Source organism: Lissotriton helveticus, chromosome 6, assembly GCF_964261635.1.
Source record: "Lissotriton helveticus chromosome 6, aLisHel1.1, whole genome shotgun sequence".
NCBI lineage: Eukaryota > Metazoa > Chordata > Amphibia > Caudata > Salamandridae > Lissotriton > Lissotriton helveticus.
Window position 1 is genome coordinate 1,625,756,312 of NC_136067.1, and position 15,901 is coordinate 1,625,772,212.

A 15,901-nucleotide genomic window follows, 5' to 3' on the forward strand; every position below is an offset into this window, starting at 1 on the left:
TAATTTAATTGCTGATTTATGTTTTTTTCTCGTTTAGGAAGTGCTTTCTCTGTAGATGCCTTAGCTTGTCTTCATGGCACATTGCTATTCACTAATCACCCAAATGTATTTATTTGTTTCACACTGCTGCAATAAGATTTTGGTAGATGTACAGGTTTTTTTTGTTCACAAAGTTAAAACGTGCACACACATCCTTTCTTAAAGATGCAGTACAAATAGAGGCAATTTTTCAAAAGGATCTACTATTCAATATTTTACTATGTATGACTTTGAAGTTTCCTGCTTGATGTGCAAACCTCCTCTTCTGACTCTTTTTCATAACACTTTTTATTGAGGAGACAACTTTACACTGCTGAGGCAGTCTTTTCAGCAAGCAGACCTACTTCTAGCTTCTGTATTGTTGTACACAAACCAGTTGGTTCATTGTGGGACTTTCTTTCTAGGACAGCTGGGGTCAACGCACACACATTTTGTTGCTCATCTATTACCAAGCACTCCTAACAAAAAGAATTGCTTTGCAGTGCTTGTTTGCATTCAACTCCTGTCCCATACAAAATAAGTTTATCAATCCTGGCACATTATGAAAGTGAATGATGGCTTGGTGGTCTTCTATGTCATGCAAGTCCTCTCATTTCCAGTGTTTGCAGTGAGGCACCAGGTTGATTCCCACCTCATTAAATTTGAGAATCATTCGCTGCAAAGCGTGAGGCTAGGCACAGCACAACGCAAAGCACTGCAATGTTTTCAAACGTGCACATGTAAATGCCAGGAAAAAGTATAATAATTGGGTTATGGGACATAAAACGTTTACATGGATAGTGTTTTCGATATATACGATACTCAAACTCTTTATGCTGCCTTTTTCAGGATTTTCAACCTGCACAGTGAAGCCCTGCAACGCTTTAAGGTATTTTTTCCTACATTTATTTATTCATTACTGTATTTAGTAACCCGCATTGAGAGCTGAATTAAGGCAGAACTCTACTTTTGAAATGTTGAATGATAAATAACGGTAAATCTAAATATTTAATTATTTTTCAAATTTAGGCATTGAAATGTGTGATAATATTTTTACTATAGTATTATTGAAAGAACGTTTGGATTGAAGCATGCTTGATGAAAGAGAAATGTGCTGTAATTCCGGTTAACATAATTATATTATAATTATTTTACCTCTTAACTTTAATTATGTATACTAATACAGCTATCCTTAAATCAGGCACTTTCTACTGAGTAATTACTAAGTGCTACCTCCTTGGGTAAATTTCCAGGACATATTCTGCACTATAGCAGCATAATGGAGCACAAGGAAATGTCACCAGTGACCTTGTGAGCGCTTTGGCAATGTGATTGTTCTTGGTGCGTCTGTATCCAGAAATATGTGATAAAATGAATCCTCCTTTAGAGAAAACAAAGAGGTAAATCTCCACTGAACAAGGGTCTGTCCTCTTAACTATGTTTAGTAAGTGCTTCTTTGTTTAGTAGAAATATCCTCATATTCCCCGGCATCAAGAACTCCTCGCCAAAATTTCCGGGAAATGTGCTGAGGGGCCGCTTGTTAAGCTGTCCATCATCCTGGCAAAAGGCAGGATGACCTACTAAGGTGGACGTGGCTAAACGGGCGAAGCTTCTAAGTAATTTGCACATTTCCATACTCATAGATATTTAAAGGGAGAACCATAGACTCTGCTCTCACCAATGGAGGATAAGAAAGAACCCACTTGTCACAGTCAGATACAGATTGCGCGCCAATAGATCAGCGATGCATTCACTTCCACAAAGCATTTCAGGTCGTTATCCATTATGGAATTGCTGAGAAAACACACTTGTTTTGCAATCACAAAGCCCAGGCGTTACGATCATTTTTCCCTTTTTATAAAAGTGGAGCTTCATTTGTAAGTGCCTCCCGTAAAGGTTTAATTTCTGTGAAAAGTGTATTAGGACCAAAATGGTCTCCCAAAACTTAATGGGGAGGGGGCGGCACGCTCCCTCCCCGGGCCGATTTCAGCCCCAGGGACCCCATCCCCTGGGGACCAGCTAAAATGTAATGGGGGAGGGGAGCCGCACTTCCCCCCTCCCCAGGATGATTTCAGCCCTGGGGACCTCATCTGCTGGGGCCTGGCCATGTTTCCCTGGATGCCTTGGAGCCTACCCCGGGCACCCAGTGTGTGAATCTTGGGGACCGTGGGCCCCGCGATCCCAGCTGGCTCCCCACATCCTACGGGAGCCAGCATTGCTATTCCACACAGGGAGCTGCTGTAAATGCAGCTCCCTATGTGAAAGAGCAATAGTTTCATCTCTTTCCAGGCATGCATTTTTCCGGGCAGGTAAAGAGATGAAACCGCTTCCAGCAAGAGTGGGCAATTCGACAGCTCCTACTTGCTGGAAGCAGAGTCTTTGCTTTTGCTTAGTGGGAGCTGTCAGCTCCTGCTAAGCAAAAGCAAACATCTATGTCCTGGTAGTGGGCAACCCGGGACATAGTAGGGGCATGGCAGTTCCCAGGGCCATATATGGCTCCAGGATGGGGGACCTTCTTCATTTGATCTGCAAGGGCAGGCCCTTGGATGGTGGTCCCTGAGGCCAGGGGGTCTGTATGGCCCCCCCAGCAATGTTTTCATTTACAGCCCCAGGGAGGTGTTGGTCTCCAGAGCATTAACAGGCCCTTAAAAAGCGGGCCTTTGTGCCCCCTATATCTTTTTATGACTATCTGCATGCCCCCGGGACCTGGCCCGCCCAGGAGCTCTTTTCAAAACTTCAAAACAAGCGCAGGAGCCAGCTCTTTTTTTTCTTGTTTTTTTTTAACATTTTCACTGGACTCACGGATCCTTTATGATTTTCAGTGAAATGATTTTTTTTAAAAAAATGCTTTATTGCTCTGATGGGGTTTCTCTGTGAACCCAGGACCAGAGTTAAGAGGTCAGGGTATTTCTACCCTGCCCCTTTTTCTTTTTAATTTTTTTTCAGGGACTCGGCAGAAGCAGATTCCCAAGATGGCTGCCAACACTTCCTGATTGAGGAGTTAGCAGCCAATCAGATCTCAGCTCGAGATAGCGAGGGTTTGCGAATTCTTCGCGTCCCTTGATATCCAAATTTGGTTTTTATGTAATATCTCCCAAACTACTTAGCCGATTTACACAAAATTACAAAGAAGGTTGCTTTCTGAAGCAACAGCTACCTTTTGCCAAATTTGGTGTAATTCTGTTAAGAGGTTCAGAGTGTAGTCGTGTCTAAAATTCCTATAGGAATTAACCTGGGAAATGCAAATTTTTTGAAAATGAAAAAAACAAAGGTTACAGGCAATTTGTAGTTAGATAATAGAATTTTAAAAATCCTTTGAAATTCACTGGAAAAAAACCCAAAGGGGACAGGGACGTTATAGTTAGGAAATAGAATTTCAAAAGTGATGTAATATCTGACGTCATAAGCAATTGCAGGGGCATAAGTTATAGTTAGCTCAGGTAACTAACTGCTGAATTTTTGTGGATTTGCACGGGTAAAATCTGAGCCTAACTATAACGTCCCTATTTCCTAACTATAACGTCCCTGTATCATTTTTTTTTCCGTGAATTTCTAAGTTTTTTTATTATTCTATTTCCTAACTATAACGTCCCTGTATGCTTTGGTTTATTTTAGTGAATTTCTTTGGTTTAAAAACAACAAAAATTCCGAATTGTAACCTCTGAAATTTAAGAATGGGTGTGTGAGTGGCTGTATAGGTCAGTGACTGGGTGTATGAGTAGCTGTATGGCTCTGTGAGTGGGTGTTTGAGTGTCATTATAGGTCTGGTTGTGGATTTGTGAGTGTGTGTGTGAGTCTCTTTGTCGGTCTATGACTGGGACTCTGAATGGTGCTATGACTTTGTGAGTGGGGTTGTGTGTCTGTGAGTGGTTGTGTCGGTGCCTGTGCATGTTTGTGGGTGGAAGTGTGAGTGCTGCTTTGGGTCTGTTAGTGAGTGTTAAAAGGAAGGCACTCTACTTTATGGATAATAGATGCAGTGTCTTTAGAGTGCCTTCCTTTTAATCCTGATACCCAGTTTCTAGTAACACTGGATATCGAGGCACTGTATACAAATATAGCCCAAGACAGCACGATTAGCATGATAGAATCACTTTTACTAAAAGAAGATATGGATTTAAGTCCACAGGATATCTTCGTAGTTGATTGTGTCACCACTGTATTAAAAAATAACATATTTATTTTAATAAAGAGCTGTACAGACAAATAAAAGGGACCAGCATGGGAGCCACATGTGCTCCCAGTCTGGCATGTCTATATGTAGCACAGTTTGAGGATACTCATATTTTTAATCAGATGGCCCCGTTCTACGAAAATGTCTCGCAGTGGTCAAGGTATATCGACGACATTTTCTTTATTTGGACAGGATCTTTAGAAACACTAAAGGAATTCATACTATGGTTGAACCTTGGAGATATTAATCTCAGGTTTACATCAAATTATGATAAAGTTAAATGTGAATTCTTGGATATAATAATTAAGAATGTGAACGGAGTATTACAGGTAGAACTTTTCACTAAAAAAACCGACAGGAACACAATGCTTCATTATACAAGTCACCATCCCCCTGCCAGAGAGACAACATCCCTTTCGGCCAATTTCTGAGGCTGAAAAGAAATTGCACGCAGAACAAGGATTTTGATAAACATGCTGAAATACTTACAGATACATTTCTGAACAGAGGTTATCCAAAACGCATGGTCAAACGTGCATATAAAAGGGCAAAGTAGTATAACAGGGAAATCCTGTTAAAGAATGAGCAGAAACCAGGATCAACAGACACACAACCTTTAATTTTTATAACAAACTATAGCTCAATAAGCAATAAGGTTAAAAACATCATAAATAGAAACTGGCATATGGTCACCAACAAAAATAAAGAAAAGTTACCAAAGCCCATGTTTTCTTTCCGACGGAATCAAACCATTAAGGATAGCCTTGTACATACGTACAGGGAAGAGAAAATACACACACAGTCAGCCATAGATTGTGCCCCACTACCAACAGGCACTTTCCCATGTGGAAATTGTTCTAACTGTGAAAGCATTGTGAAGGGCCCAGTCATTAAACGTAATGATGTCTTCCATAAAGCCAGGTCCTTTATGAACTGTAGAACGAAGAAAATGATATATCTCATAAAATGCCCTTGTGATTTGATATATATTGGTGAAACCTCGATTGAAATTCGTTTAAGAATAAACAAACATAAGTCAGCCATAAGAACCAATAAGAAAGGAGCTCCCCTGACAGAACATTGGTCAGAAGCACACAACAAAATAGAAGACTTGACCTGGTGTGGTTTGGAAATAATACAAATGACCAAGAGAGGTGGCGATGTAGATAAAAAACGCAAGAAACGCGAACAATTCTACATGTCACGGTTTAATACCGTAAGAAAGGGACTGAATAATAAAGAAGATTGGGAGCGGATCATCTAGAAGCACTTAACAATGAGGTAGTACCGCTATACCGATTATTTATAGGAAATATATAATCTAAACATGAATGTGCTAATAAGTCGAGTGAGGCAGATCTTCAGAATAATAGCAGTCCTTTATTATTATTAAGACATTCAAAATTGAATAAGGTCCTTAACTATGTTCGCTATACAAGTGAATCAAAACATACAAACCAGAAGACCACAAAATAATGATCAAGATTATGTAAACAATGAGGCCCAACAATAAAGTTTTAATAAAGTTTTTGCATAAAGTTTCTTTGTATTTTCCCTCCGTTCGGCAATGTCAGAACACTACCATGTCAACGGAACGTAAAAATCGCGCGTTGTATCGCGTGAGTACGCGAGATTACGATAATCATGGAAAGAGTAGAAATATGCCGTTTCGGTGCAGAAGGAGATCTTTCGCACACGAAACAGACGTATAAGAGGAGCAGGGAGGCCGATTTTAACAAAACAGGTAAATTGCCGAGCACGCTAGTCAAATTAGATAGACGTAACTAAACTGCGTTGAAAGGTAGCAACGGTAATGCCCCCGAACTCCTTATAGGAGCTACCAGGATTATCTTTGTAAAATATCCTTGAGACTGAAACTGAGCGGCATTAAAGTTTAGAACTGTCGATAGCATAGGTGTTAATTTTGGGAACTAGTGCCATAACGAGGCAAACAATAACTCATGCACAAAGAGCATAGATAGAGAACTAGTGCAGTCGAGTGCAACAGAGCATAGATTAATCTTCATGTAATAGTTAAGAATAAGTGTCTCGTTTCATAATTAGAGTAATATAAAAATTAGAACTAGATAGTTCACCAGTGTGTATTGTAAAAACAGCAGTGAGAAATGAATGAATGAAATCTCTCATTATTTTCAGATGGTCAATTGATAAAACCACTGAAGAAAAGCCTTAAAAACAAAAAGCGCGATTTATGACAATCCAGTCACGCGTGCATACTTGGCCTAGAAGTCCAAAGGGGTAAGTGGACACGAGTGAACCTTGGGCAGAATGAACTTATTAAAACTGCTGAGACGGTCACAATAACTAGTTTATACGTGTCTCATCCAGCTACAGGTATATCCACATAAACCTCTGTGGCTCCCTCATGCGCAGAAACCACGTCTAATTCCAACTTTTAAGGTAAAGCTGCAATAATAAAAAGAGCCATTGAGCAACAAATTATATTAGTAGCATGGTTACCAATAAGTCTTTTCAAATAAGTCTTTTCAAATGTATCTCGTAGAAATCCACAAAAGTGCGACCCCTTTTAATTGGTGAAATAAAGGGCAGGGACTGTTTTGAATTATCCACAAACAACGAATGCACCTAATTTTAAGTTATTTTGAACCACTTTTTCATACTCCATTGAGCGAAATACGTGCGAGTATAGAGACAAATGTTCTCCTAATTTTGATTTATAGAAGCAAAAAGATAAAGCAAAAACAGTGATCCTTATCGTGATGACTCTAAAGGACACGAACCTTACCAAGTAGAAGATAGCCTAAACGTAAAGAAAAGGCTTGCAATAGGAACCCGTACTTATTAGGTATGGTAGTAATTTATTACTTACTCATATGTTGAGTTCTGCCCTAAAAAAACCCCCAAGAATTCACCTTGGTTCTATATAAATCCCAACCACATTGTGTAATCAAACTCCGCTTGTTCTCTCTCTCTCTCTCTCCCCCTCCTCTCTCCCTCTCCCTCTTTTCCTCCTTCCCTCCCTCCCTCCCTCTGTCACTCGGTCCAGATAGCCCTGGCGTCCCTGATTATACTAGACATGGCAGTAGGTCTCTCGCAACTTCTCCCTCCCTCCTTTGCTTAAGTTGTCCTTTTTTGTATCCTATATCCACAGTTTGGCCTAAGACACACCGCGCCTGAAATCTCCACAAGCCATCTAGAGTTAAGATTTTTAAGCGCTGTTGCACCTGTTGGAAAGACACTTTCAACCTTTGTTACACAACCCATCTGTCCCCCCTTTCTCTGTGGCAGAGTATTGGATGATTTAACACTTGCACATATCTGATTACGGTGCATAGGCATTGTTAATGGTTGTACGCTGTAAAATGTACAAAATGTTCAATAAAAAGATTTAAACAAAAAAAAAGAAATCTACTGAAGTGGAGTACTTTCTAATGGTAAATTAATAAATGCTTTCTCATTGTGTAAATGCCTACTTTGTAGCGTATATTACATCTGTGTAATGGACCACTTGTTTATGTATTTCTCCGTGCCATTTGTTTCAATGGATTAATAACGATGTATTTATTTTCACTTTTTTTTTCTGCCATGAATTTTTGCGATACGGATTTTCCGGTTTTGCTGAAAAGTCACGAAGATCACATGTTTTTGATAAAGTGTAAAACAAATATATACACCTTTTGTAATTATTATTTGAGAACAGCGGTTTATTAATATAGTGTAAATTGTATTTCGTGTCGTTGCGACGACGCCGGTCTTTAAGATGACAACGGTAATCGCAAAGATCATGTGACCTGGACGCAAAAAGATATTATATAGAAAGTTCCCCACTGTTTATTTTTTCTTGTTGGTTCCAGTAGATTTTTACTTGATTCTTAGAGGTGTGCTGTTCTGTTTGTGCAGAACTTTGCCCAGGACATTTTTTTTGGGTCATTTTCTAAATTCAAAATGGTAACAGGAGGAAGTGACCAAGACCAGTTGCTACTCCAAGCAGAGGAGCAGGACGCAGAGCTGCATCAAGAAGACTTTTAGGGAGGACCACCCCCTAAAAAACGAAGCATTGCATGGGATTTCTTTACAGTTCCATCTGGGGATTCCAAGACAGTGGTGAAATTCATCAAATGCAGCTTTTGTGTTCAGCCCCTTTCGAGGGGCACCACCAAAAAGTATTCATGCAGAACAACAAGCATGTAATACCACCTAAAAAAGTATCACAGGATGGATCTCAAAATGGCACAGAAGGAGAGAGCTCGAGAGGGACCATCTACCTCCAGACCTGCACCACCTGCTCCCGGAGAGAGAGTGCCAACAGAAGAAGAGAGACAACGCCCAGAAATTTCTCCTGAATGATGGCATCTTGGCACATATTGTCTAGACTGTAGTACTACTCTCACAGATGGTGAGCAGTCCATTGAAGGTGTTCTGGAGACTGCAAGGAAACACATTTACAAAAAAAAAAAATTGTACTTACTTTTATTGAGTTTCTTAAAAAAGCATAACAAAAATAAGCAGAGCACAACAAAAACAAGCTGTGCAAAATATGGGTTACAAGTAATTGGGAATACTACTTTCAACTTTCAGTCACATTCAGTACGAGGTAACAAAGAATAAGCAAGATTCTCACATCTCATTTCCCGAGCCATCACCTGAGCTAGTGTCACCGTCGACTTTGAAGTTATTAAGAACTAGCCCCCAGATCATAGTCTATTTCTCGACATTCTCATCAGTACGAGAGAGGCGCATAGGGACCTCCTCCGCTCCACCCCATTCGCACAGGTCTCTAAGCCTCAAGTTTATCTGCAGCTACATTTTGCCCATCCTACCAATGGCTATTGTCAGTTTAGCCAGTAGCAATTCAAGCTGGGTGAGTTTGTATGGGTTTTTGTAACCCTTGGGTCTCTTCACCATCCCCAGTAGGCAAGCCAGCGGGTTGAGGGAACTCCAGTGCCATTAGCCCCCACTATGGTTGGCACCACCGCCCTTCAGAACTCCTGTATTTCAGCACAGGTCCAGGCTCCCAGCTCCCCACCAGACACACAGCTAACTCCTCTCAGTGGGTCTATCCTATTAAACTGCCTAGCTGTCACATAGTTGCGGTGCAAGAAATTAAAATGCAGTAATTTAAACCTGTGGTTTCAGGACATCCCTCTCACCAACTCACATGCGCAGGACCAGTCCATATCGGGATCCCCCAAATCCCCAGTCCAGGCGCTGCACAGGAGGCACTCCATGTCCGCTTGTACTGCACCATAAATCAGAGTGAATAGGTGCCACACATCTTCCCATTAGAGCAGGTCACCAAGAACCATTGAGAGCTGTCGCGCTTCTGGGAACCCAGCCCACACCTCTCTTGCAGTATTCTCCAATTTGGCATAGTATAGTAAGTGGCCCGGTCCCACCCCAAACAACCCCTGTGCCTTGTGGAATGTGAGTAAAACCTCTCCCCAGTGCAAGTCACCTGCCACTGTGCATCCACCCACCCTTCATTGTTCCATAGACATATCTTTATCAATCTCCCGAAAAAGAGCCATGTGCCACAGGCTGAGCTCCCTGTCAAACGGGGTTCTGCGCAACACCTTCGTGACCACAGCTTCCTAGACCGTCGCCATCTGTCATACCAAATAAGGAACTAGGTGTTAAGAGCGTCCCCGTTTCATTAATAGACTCCCCAGTGTATCCCCTCCCAACATACCTGTGTACAATATCTTTTACCAGTTGTCTGAGTCAGCCAACCATCTTGCCGCATGCTGCAGTGAGGAAGCATTACAATAAGTATGCAAGTCTGAAAGGGCTAGTCCCCCATCCTCCAAGTCACATTTAAGGACTGACAACTCCACTCTGCTGCGTTGCCATACCCATACTAGTTGGGTAAGTAGGTTATCCAATTTACGAAAGAATTGTGGCCTAATTGGGAACAACGCATTCTTGACTAAATAGAGACACAGAGGAAGGAAGATCATCTGTGCCACCGCTGCCCTACCCATCACTGTTAGGGGGAGTTTGATCAAGAAGGCTATAGAGGCAGCCAGGATGTTATCCACATTTAGGTGTTGGAAAACAACTTCCTCATGGGCGATCTTTATGCCTAGGTACCGGAAACCCCTCAATCAATCAATCAGGGTTTGAAAAGCATAACTACTCACCCGTGAGGTTCTCAAGGCGCTGGAGTGGGAGGGGGGGTCCGTTGAGTGCTGCGGTCATCCAAAGAGTCCGGCCTTGAGGTCCTTCCTGACCGGGCACAATGTGGGAAATTGCCGGAGGGGGAGGGTGTTCCAGGATTTGGCTGTGAGGTAGATGAAGGACTTTCCTCCCTTTCTAGTCTTGTTGATATGAGGTTTGGTGGCCAGACAGAGCTGGGCTGATCAAAGGTGTCTTTTGGCTGGCTGGAAGGAGAGGCGGCTATTCAGGTATGCGGGTCCGGTTTTGTGAAGGGCCTTGTTATTGTTGTTATTGTTAATATGTGCTTGTATAGCGCCAACTCACCGACAGGTCTCAAGGCGCATTGACCATAAAAACATAACAGCCTAATCAGCATCATGGAAGGGAGAGGCTAAACTAAATTCAGCGCTGCCCTAAACAGAATGGTCTTTAGGGTTTTTCTAAAATGGAGCCTGTTACCATCCCTACGCAGGGCTTCAGGTAATTTGTTCCAAATCCTCGGCAGCAGAACTGAAAAGGCTCTGCCACCTTTTGTGGCTAATTTGAACCGAGGACACACCAGCAGTTGAGCCTCAGAAGATCTTAGTCTTCTTTCAGGTCGATAGATCTCCAACCTTTCCTTAACATATGCAGGGGCTTGACCATAGATGGATTTATGGGCTATGCAGAGACTTTTAAAAACAGACCTTTGTGTCACTGGCAACCAGTGCAGGTTCTGTAGCAACGGAGAAGCATGAGAATTCCGTGGAAGTTTAAAAATAAGTCGTGCTGCATCATTTTGAACCACCTGCAATCTGTTAGTTAGTGTCTTTGGTAGGCCCAGGTAAAGAACATTCCCGTAGTCCAGTCTCGAAAGTATAGTGGCCGAGACTACGGTACGGAGCATAGATTGGGACAAAAGTGGGACTAATTTACGCAGTTGTCTTATGAGACTATTGCAGACTCCTACAACGGTAGAGACTTGGCTCTTCATTGATAGAGCGCTATCTATCTTGATGCCAAGGCTTTTTACCGAATCGGCTGGTTTGGGGATAGAGCCCAGTTCCTGAGGCCAATACAGGTCACTCCAAGGGGAGCAAGTGGATGAGACTATCAGCACCTCAGTTTTCTCAGGGTTAATCTTCAGGAGGTTACCTGACATCCATTTAACTGTATATCTAAGTACCTCCTGTGCTTGTAGCTGGGCCCGTTCAGTGTCCTCCATGCTTAATAGTAGCTGAGTATCATCCGCGTAATTAAATACGCGGCAACCCATCTCGGTCAAAGTTTTTATTAAGGGTTGTAGATACAGGTTAAATAGGAGGGGAGACAATGCAGAGCCCTGAGGGACCCCACAAGTAAGTTCTCCCACTCCTGAAACCCTATCTCCCAACTGAATTCTCTGGGTTCTCCCCAACAGGAAGGATTCCAGCCAATCATATGCTGAGTCTCTAAACCCAAAGCCAGCCAGCCTGTCCAAGAGTAAGGGGTGGCTGACAGTATCAAACGCTGCTGACAGATCTAAGAGTATCAGCGCGCTTGGTTTTTTACTGTCAGCCATCGTTCTTAGATCATCCAACACCGAGAGCATAACCAACTCGGTGCTGTGATGTGCACGAAACCCTGCCTGCATCTCGTGGAGAAGATGGTTAGAAGCCAGGAACGATGTCAGGGATATCAGCACATGTTGTTCCAAAACCTTGGACAGGTATCGTAGCTGGGAAATTGGTCTATAATTTTTCAGCACTTTGGGGTCAGCCCCTGCTTTCTTTATTAGTGGTTTCACCCTAGCTTCCTTAAAATTGGCTGGTAGTCGGCCTGTATCTAGTGATTTGTTCAATATCGATAAGATGTGATCCTCGAGACTAAGGCGAGCTAGGCGAAATACACTTGGGGGACATGGGTCCGCTGGGGAGCCTGACTTTATTTTCCTCATCTGGACTTCTAGGCCTAATGAATCTAGTCGGGGGAAATTGGACATATAGGTTCCCACTAAAATTTGAGATACCTGCGGATCTATAGAGCCTGTAGCAGTATTTTTTATCTCATTTAAAATGAGGTCGACCTTGTCCAAAAAGTATGTCAAAAAGGCATCACAGCTAATGGTGGTGTCCGTGGCTTGAGCTCTCTTTGTCAATTCAGTAAGTATCCTAAAGATTTCCTTTTGGACATTATCCGCTTCCTTAATCCGCTTTTCATAAAAGGTGGCCTTGGCTTCCTGTATGTATTTTTTATAGGCGTGAAACAGTTTTCTGTAGGCCTCATAGGATGTATCATCTTTTTTCTTTCTCCAGACTCTTTCTACATTGCGTAGCGCTTTCCTGTGCTCCCTTAGAGCGGGGGTGAACCAAGGTGCGCCTTTCCCACCACTATTAATCTTCTTAGGTTTCTCAGGGGCGATCTGATTTATTGCTCCAGTTAGGCAATCCATTAAGGCGTTACACTCCTGATCTATATTAGCATCAGGGTTTATGGGTTGCATAAGATCCGCGAGTTTAGTGGTCAAGGATTCTAAATCAACATCTTTCCATTTGCGGATCATTTTAACGTTGGTTGCAAAGATTTCTTGCCAATAGGGACATCACAGTAAATCAGATGATGGTCTGACCATATACAGGGGAGTATTTTCGTTACGCTAATCTTGGGATCTAAGGTCCATATAAGGTCAAGAATGTGACCCTTTATGTGCGTGGGGGAGTTTACCAATTGTTTAAGACCCAAGGAGGACATAGTAATATCTACTGATTCGGCTGCAGAGTCTTTCTTTTCCTTATCCCAATGGAGATTGAAATCTCCTGTGACGATTATATTTTTATACCGGGAGCACAAATCAGACATACTAGACATAAATAAGTCATTGAAAGCAGAGGTAGAATTGGGTGGGCGATATACAGTGAAGATGGTTAGGCACAAGTTATCGAACATAATTTTCACGGCAAGCGTGTCAGCCAAATCTAGTGTGTCTGCCAAAATTTTGGTTACAGTGAAATGTTTTTTAAATAAAATTGCCACTCCACCCCCACGGGCGTTTCCGGCGCGATTGTGCCAGTATATATCATAACCAGACGGAACAGCGGCTATAATATCAGGTAGCGAATTTTCCCCAAGCCACGTCTCAGTCAACGTCAGAATATCGATGTCTTCATCCTGAAGCAAGGTGAATATCTCAAGGCTATGACATTGCATAGACCTTGTGTTTAAACTGATCAGTTTCAGGGTATAGTCCGCGGTCGGTTTACCTGTATGTGGAGTGTAAATACCCAGTTCGTTCAGTCTGGCTACCGTCGCTGGGTCTAGGAAGTGGATCGTTCCATTTAAGCGATACATTTCATCCCGTGTATAGGGGGCCCGATAGCCAGAGTTCCCAGCCCCTGCGCCCGTTCGTGCGCGGACGGGCGCAGACGGGCTGGACTCTGGCGTGACTCCGGCGTGCTCACACTGCGCGCGATCGCTGCGCGTTGGTATGGCCGTCTTAAATAGCGCTGGTCAAACCACTAGTGCGGCAACAAAGATGGCGCCGCCAGGCGTCCCAACCTTGCCTAAGATGGCCGCCGGGGGAGAAAAGGACCCGCAAAATGCGGTGAATTACGATTATTGTGAGGGTGAGTGGGCTAAAAACAGGGTAGAAACAACATAAAGCAACTCAGATAATTAAACAGGGTATTTAAAAGCAATAGTAAATTGCGCTGTTGAACGCGTTAAAAGCGCTATCTCAGTCGCGCTCTAGAGCTCCTAGCGCTCAAACTCCCTGGCGATGTAGATTAGGTAGTCTGTCTTCGTAGTCTTGCATGCGTGGGTGAGGAATTTGAAGGTTATTCTTCTTTCAACTCGAAGCCAGTGGAGATCGCTGCGGTGTTGGGTGATGTGACTTTAACAGGGATGTCGAGGATGAGTCTGGCTGAGGCGTTCTGGACAGTTTGTAGTTTGCAAAGGAGTTTCTTGTTGATTCCGGCGTAGTGTGTGTTGCCGTAGTCCAGTTTGCTGCTGATGAGTGTGTACATGACATTTTTTCTAGATTTGGTTGGGATCCATCTGTAAGTCTTTCGAAGCATTCAGAGGGTTTTGAAGCAGGTCAAGGATACAACGTTGATTTAGCGGTTCATTGTGAGCGATGAGTCTCGTATGATGCAGAGGTTTGGTGCATGGCCCGTCGAGGTGGGGGGATTTCCGAGGGCGAAGGGCCACCAGGAGTTGTCCCATGCGGAGGGGTGGAACCAAGGAGGAGGAATTCTGTCTTTTTTGAGTAGAGTTTCAGGCAGCTGTTCTTCATCCAGGTGGCAACAGCTTTCATCCCGTCTTGGAAGTTGTGTTTGGTGATGTTGTGTTCATTGGTGAAAGAGAGGATCAGCTGGGTTTCGTCAGCGTAAGAGATGATGTTGAGCCCATGGTTCCTGAAAATGGTTGCGAGGGGTGCCATGTAGACGTTGAAGAGGGTGGAGCTGAGGGAGGAGCCCTGGGGCACCCCACAGTTGGTCTCTGTCGGTTCCGAGAGTCAGGGAAGGAGTCTGACCTTCTGGGTTCTGCCAGTAAGGAAAAAGCATATCCAGTCGAGGGCCTTAGAGAGGAGGCCGGCGTCGTGGAGTCTGGTGGCTAGGGTGCCTTGGGACACTGTTGAATGCAGCTGAGCAGTCCAGGACGATGAGGGTTGCCGTTTCGCCCTGGTCAAGGAGTGAGCGGATGTCGTTGTGGCGGCAAGTAGGGCGTCTCGGTGCTGTGGTTGCTTCGGAATCCGGAGTGGGAGATGCCCAGGACGTTGTTAGCTTCAATTAAGTTTGCTAGCTGGGTGTTGTGGTCTTTTCGATGACCTTGCCTGCGAATGGAAGCAGGGAAATCGTCCGGAGGTTCTTAAGGTCCATCGGGTCCGTGAAAAGTTTCTTCAGGAGGGGGGTTGACTTGAGCGTGTTTTCAGTTGTCGGGAAAAGTGGTGGTCTCGAAGGAGCAGTTGATTGTCCACGTAGTTCGGGTGCGATGGGGGTGGCTCTGTGGAAGATGTGATGTGGGCAGGGGTCTGAGTGTGCTCCGGAGTGGATGATTTTCATGGTAATCATGGTGTTTTCTGTCGTGAGCGGGATCCATTTGAGCAGTGCCTGTTGGGTGGCGTCGTATGAGGGGAGAGCTGGAATGGTAAGGTGGTCTTGGTTTTCGAAGTTGTCGTAGATCATCCTAATCTTATGGTGGAAGAAGGTTGAGTCTTGCAGAGGTCTTGCGCGGGTGGGACGTCTGTTGTTTTGCTGCAGGGTTTGGCGAATACCTTGATGATGGAGAAGACAGACCTCTGTGGTGTTGTGTGCATTGGGGAGGATTCTGTCTTGGAGGGATTTCTTCATTGTGGTTTTGATGAGTTGGTGGTTTGCGGTGGTGGCTGCTGTGTAGACGGCGCATGTTTCTGGGGTTTTGTTGTTCCTCCATGTTTTTTCGAGTTGTCTGCAGGAGCTTCTGGATTCTTGGAGTGCAGGGGTGAACCAGCTTGCTTTGTTGATGTGTCTTCCGGTGGCGTTCTTAAGGGGGCGAGTGTGTTGGCACAGCTCGTGATCCAGTGGTGAAGGTTGCGTGCTGCGGTGTTTGCGTCTGACGTAGTTGATGATGGGGTGCTGA

At 43.8% G+C, this 15,901-nt stretch overlaps 1 protein-coding gene across 12 annotated transcripts in view; it reads left to right on the top strand.

The window, feature by feature from the left end:
- The window catches only part of WDPCP (WD repeat containing planar cell polarity effector), a 2,510,630-nt gene that overhangs the window by 121,400 nt on the left and 2,373,329 nt on the right, over positions 1–15,901 (top strand). For all 12 annotated transcript variants that reach the window (XM_078649441.1, XM_078649443.1, XM_078649444.1 and 9 more), the window contains one exon: positions 868–907. The gene's annotated coding sequence lies outside the window, so the exon portion shown is untranslated. The remainder of the gene's footprint in view (positions 1–867; positions 908–15,901) is intronic.